The sequence below is a fragment of the Sycon ciliatum genome, chromosome 3, assembly GCF_964019385.1.
Source record: "Sycon ciliatum chromosome 3, ocSycCili1.1, whole genome shotgun sequence".
Taxonomy (NCBI): domain Eukaryota; kingdom Metazoa; phylum Porifera; class Calcarea; order Leucosolenida; family Sycettidae; genus Sycon; species Sycon ciliatum.
The window spans coordinates 3,554,404-3,560,442 of NC_088645.1; positions in this window are offsets into that span (position 1 = coordinate 3,554,404).

Genomic DNA, 6,039 nt, shown 5'->3' on the forward strand with positions numbered 1-6,039 from the left:
GCACGGGCATGATTGCTGTAGTTCTGTCATCAAGCAGATTCAAAAATGTTTGGCCTCAACGCACGACTCCACGAGTAGACAGGTACATGTACCATTGATGTACAGAGCGCTGGCTAGTCTAGCCTACTACTAGTAGTAGTAGTGCCAGTACATACCTGTAACCTAGTAGTACATGTATTATGATTGCCAGTGGCACGGTGGCGCATCGCGATGTGTCACCATGGTCACTGTCAAGCGGTCACACCATGCACTCACATCAACTAAAACGTAGTTTACATTGGTCGCTTTCGATTACACACATTTCGGCATTTCTAGAATAATAGTTATTGTCGATTACACAAAAAGTGACAAATTCCGTCGTTAGAATTGATTTTATCCATTCCGTCGAATCCATCAATTCTGAAGAGAATTATAGAAGGCGGAATTTCTGTAATTCTGGCGCCAGAACTGTCGGTGTGTTACCACTGGTTACCGGTTTTGTCATGACTCAAGCGCGCAAGAGCCTCCCTGGCCGGCGTGTGCGTGATGCTAGGTCCACGTGCGCGCGATCGATCGCGAGGGTGTACGTGATCTCTTTTTGCGATTCATCAATTTCGTTTTTGACATGACATGAATAAAATGCGTTGTGAATTCCAGTCGTTCGTTTACAAGGCCGGAATACGCTCATTCTGGTCATTCCAGAATTTAAAAAAACTGTTAAAAGTTGCAGAATTGTGTAAACGTGTAATCGAAAGCGCCCATTATGTACTTACTTGATCAGTTGGTCCCCATGGTAACACCGAAACATACATGATTGTACAAGCGAACACACAACACTACAAAAACACACAACAAGCACACACGCTACCAATGCAATGGTAACCATAGTAACTGTTCACAAGCAGCGGTGAGCGATTTCGCTTGTAAGTATTACCGGTACTTGTATTACCGGTATACCTGGGTGTATATTGCAGTACTAGTAATACCGTATTATCTCTAATATAAGCATGGTCCTTTATTTTTTCAATGTACCTCCGCCCCGTGCTATTAATGGAGACGTTCCGTTATTGGAGACTGTTCCATTATATTTCAACCTCATTTCAGAGGCATGTTGCCATGCCAAATTCATGTCAGACACACACATTTCAGGGTTTTTCGCCGGTACAGATAATGAATTTACACAGTGTGCTTATAATGGAGACTGAGCACAGTATTTTTTGAATGCTGCCCCAAGGTGTTCTATTATTGGAGACATGCTATTATTGGAGACTGTGCTTATCTTAGAGATAATACGCTAGTACTAAACTAGTACAAAGAACAGTTGATGGAACTGGATCCACTGCCCGTCGTCAAGTGACGACGGGCAGGAACGGATTCCACTGCCCGCCGTCACGACAGGCCATTACTGGCATTACACTGGGCATAATTAGTAGACGCCGGACAGCGGACGTTAGGCACCGGCGGATTATACAATTATTGGCATAATTTGGTGGTTGAAAATTTGGAGCATAATTTGGCATCCTTTCGGAGGTAGGAGCATAACTACATGATTGTACCACAATTCTAGTATGTAAGCTACACAATTGTGTACAATGTACCTGATCAGTGCTGGTGGTCTGCATGGTAAAGGGTTCGGAGTAGCCCTTTTCCAAAGATGTTCACCACTTTTTTCGCAACTTTCCGTTGTTTTGGAAGAAATCGCAACTTTCTTCATTTTCACAAACAACTACTTCGCAACTTTTCCGCAAAGGTGTGCAAAGAAGCGCACTGGAGGAGACCATCGACTGTGCAAGCTATGGAGTATGGTTATTGCTCTAACAATTAAACAAATGAGGTATAGTTGATGTTCGGTAAGGGTGGAAGGAGAGGTGGAGCCACGGGAGAGATGAGCTGATTATTCCCAGGGTGAGGGTGACATCGGTTGGACGAGTATGACGAATTGACGATTACGAAGACAGTTGAACATGATAATTTTCAAAGGTAGGCCTGGGCGGATAATGCTAGCATTATAAGTAGCATTATATAAGACAACTTTTCCCGGTCCCTGCCATGCCGGCTCATTAATCCCTCAAAGAGTGAAATCGGCATAGTCTCGAAGTCTATACTGGATACCGCTCTAAAACAGCTCCGTCCCCAGCTGCACTGCATGGAGGAACACGGCAGCGGTGATAGAGTGGTTCTCAAGAATACCAGAGAAAGAAAACTGCATATTCGTGTGCTTTGACATCGTAGATTTCTACCCCTCAATCTCCGAAGACCTCCTCCAGAGATCCGCGAATTCGCCCGCCGCTACACGGACATCTCCCAGGAGGAGGGTGACATAACATTCCACGCCAGGCGATCACTAATGTTTGGCTTGGAGAGGCACTGGGTGAAGAAACACAACGAGCACTTTGACGTGACAATGGGGTGCTATGATGGGGCTGAGGTGTGTGAACTTGTTGGAGCCTTCGCCCTCGCCATGATAGCGGACGTGTTCAACGGCAGAGACGTTGGGTTGTATCGCGACGACGGCCTGGCTGTGTTCAGGAATGCATCAGGACATGAAGCTGACCGAATAAGAAAGGAGATGACCAAAATATTCCAGAACCTCGGACTCAAGATAACGATACAGACAAACCTGAAGAGAGTCGACTTTCTGGACGTGACATTGGACCTGACCACCGGAAAGTACTGCCCTTACCGGAAACCGAACGACAAGCCGATGTACATCAACTGCCAGTCAAATCATCCACCTACAATCATACAGAGCCTACCTGCATCGATCAGCAGAAGACTAACAGATATTTCCAATGATGAAGACGTCTTCAGAGATACGACTCCGATCTACAGTGACGCGCTGAGGAAGAGTGGATACCGGGAGAACGTACAAAATTTTGAAGAGCGTAAAACGGACGAGACAAAAAAAGAAGCAGAAAAGGAATCGCCCCCGGAACATCATATGGTTCAACCCACCATTTAGCAAGAACGTCGCCACCGACGTCGGACATCGCTTCCTCCAGCTAGTGGCCAAACACTTCCCCAAAGGCTCAAGCCTCAACAAAATCTTCAACCGGAACTCTGTAAAGGTTAGCTACAGTTGCATGCAGAATATGGCCACTATCATCAAACAACACAATAACACGATTCTACGAACCAAGAAACAAGTCAACGGAGGTGACAACGACACCAGGACTTGTAACTGTCGGGCGAAAGACTCATGTCCACTGGACGGAGCGTGTCTAACGGAGAGCATCGTGTATAAGGCAAGAGTCACCACAGGTATGGAGAAGAAGGAGTATACTGGGTTAACAGCAGCAACATTCAAACAACGCTATTATAACCACCAATCCTCATTCCGCCACAGACAACACGAGAAGGACACCCGCCTATCGCAGTACGTCTGGACCAAAAAGGATGAAGGGAAGGCATGCATCATTCAATGGGTGGTACACCGCAGAGCAGCGGCCTACAGCAACAAAAGCAAAAGGTGCAACCTGTGCCTGGCAGAAAAATTGGCAATCGCGCAAGCACCCAAGCACCTCTCTCTCAACAAAAGGAGTGAGCTTGTGTCAAAGTGTCGCCATGAGAATAGGTACTACCGCAGAGCAGCGGCCTACAGCAACAAAAGCAAAAGGTGCAACCTGTGCCTGGCAGAAAAATTGGCAATCGCGCAAGCACCCAAGCACCACTCTCTCAACAAAAGGAGTGGGCTTGTGTCGAAGTGTCGCCATGAGAATAGGTATCGGTACTACCTTCGAAACTTTAAACCATCTACAGCCATCACCTAATTAAGTAAGAGACAACCGTCTCCAGTGGTTGTTACCTTTCACCACTGCTGTCATTCACACTTATACTTTTGGATTTGCCTCATGATGCAGTCATTCACGCTTTGCACTGCCGCCATTCACAACTTTTAGATTTGCGCCATGCTGCAGCTATTTACACTTTCCTTTGTGAGTATATAAACCAACACTGATCCAGATTTCTCATTACTGTTTTCTGATGATCGCTTAGTGCGTGAAACTCGGAGTAAAAACACTTTCTCTGTCCTCCTATTGTTTGAACCAGCTCTACCACTCGGTGTTGAGCACTCTCTTGGACAGCCTGGAACCTCTCTGTTTTATAAGTAGCATTATAGTGTGCGATTTGCAACGAGCATTATGCCAGCATTATAACACTACATTTCCACAAAAGTGGCATTATACTCAAATATGGAAGTTTTGGCCGCTACAAAAATGGACCGTTACATGCCTTGTACATAGAACTGCACAACCTGCATAGGATTGTCCAAACTAAGCCATTTCCAATTTTCCATACATACTATTGCGGTTTTGCTGGCGTTATGGAGCAATAGCAGCATAAAATTAGCTTTATGATCATGATTTTCTAGCATTTTCCATGCCGTCTACGTAGAATTACGAAACGTGCACAATACTGCCCAAACCAAGCCATTTTTCCATACTTACTACTGGTGAATTGCTGGCATTACATAGGAACAGCAGCATTATATGTAGCATTATGATACAGTTTTTCTGGCATTGCCATTAGCATTATCCCGCAAAATAACTAGCATTATCCGCCCAGGCCTAGAAGGTGCACTCACTAAAAAAATCTCTATGAGGCTCTGTCTCCAGATTGCAGCGGTGATCAAGCAGGTGCTGCATGATTGTAGTGATCACGTGATGACAGACTGCATGTAGATATTCTACGGAAGTACTAGTACTACTAGTATGCAGTGTAGGAACTAGACACAGACATGTACATGATGCAGCAGCAGGGCTCGATAGGGGAAGTCCCTGGGACCCTGTGTCTGTGAGCTGACATGTCAGTTGCATTGACAAGTGACAGTAGTACTACTAGAGTCAAACGTACAGCTGCGAGTTGGACTCACAAATAGAGCTATAATTATATAAATGAAGGTAGGGTGAGGATTGTGATTCGTGGAACTCGTTCACCTGACCTTTTCTTACATTCATTATGACCATATATTCCTAGACTTGTATCTATACTAAGTTATAGAATAAGGCACCATTTTGCCACTATGATCGATAGAGAGTATCGTATCGCCTTTCCCAAAGATACCATAATTCGTCGCAACTTATGCTTTTCGCAACCGTGCCAAACATGTGCTAGTTGCTGATATCGAATCCATATTCTCAGAAAAAGGTCAAAAGTGGCTAATATCGCAACTTAAATTTGGAGAGTTATTGTGAAAGAATCACACAAAAAGGAGCAGAAGGAATACATGTAGCAGAAGTGCAGTGACAGCAAACTCATACATCCCTTACTGCTGTGAAGCACAACACAACACAATGCCAGTACTAGCCTGTTGTATGTATTCTACTTCAGAAGTACATCATTCCAGTGCACGGAAAAGAGAATGCACATTACCGTAACTAATGTTGATCTACTGTTTCTCTAAAATGAGTCTGAAGGCAGGAGAGAAATGAGCGAGTATGCATTGGTATACCTACATTGCACACAGCAGAATGGGGATATTTAGAAATGCATCATAGCCACGGGTAACTCAAATTGAAGACACTGCTGGGAACAGAACTGATAAACAGCTGGCAGGCCTTGATAACTAAACATGATGAAGACAAATAGGAAATGAGATGTGATATTGTGAATGTTTTAAAAGTAATGCTAGCAACGGGACAACGGGACAACGGGACAATCTCAGCATCAAATGGTGTATCACATGCTACTCGTACAACACGTCTAAAAAGTGAAAATAGCTGATCTTTGTCATGGGCAGATAAACAAGAAAGATAAACAGTAACAGAATAGTTCAAGTCAGGTAAGATAACACTTAACAAGTAGGCTCGCTTTGGATGTAGCGAATGTTGCGGAAAACTTGCGAAATAGTTCGCGAAAAAGAAGAAAAGAAGAAAGACAAAATGTTACGAGTTATGACAAACTGTCCACCAGATCTTATACAGTCAGCGAGTGCGACAAAATGGCACAAAACCGACAAGAAGTACTGAGACATTCGGCGACCTGACACCTAGCTCCAACACTTCTCTAAGGCGCAAACCAACAACCTTCCAACTTGGAAGGATCAGGTTCGGAAAGGTC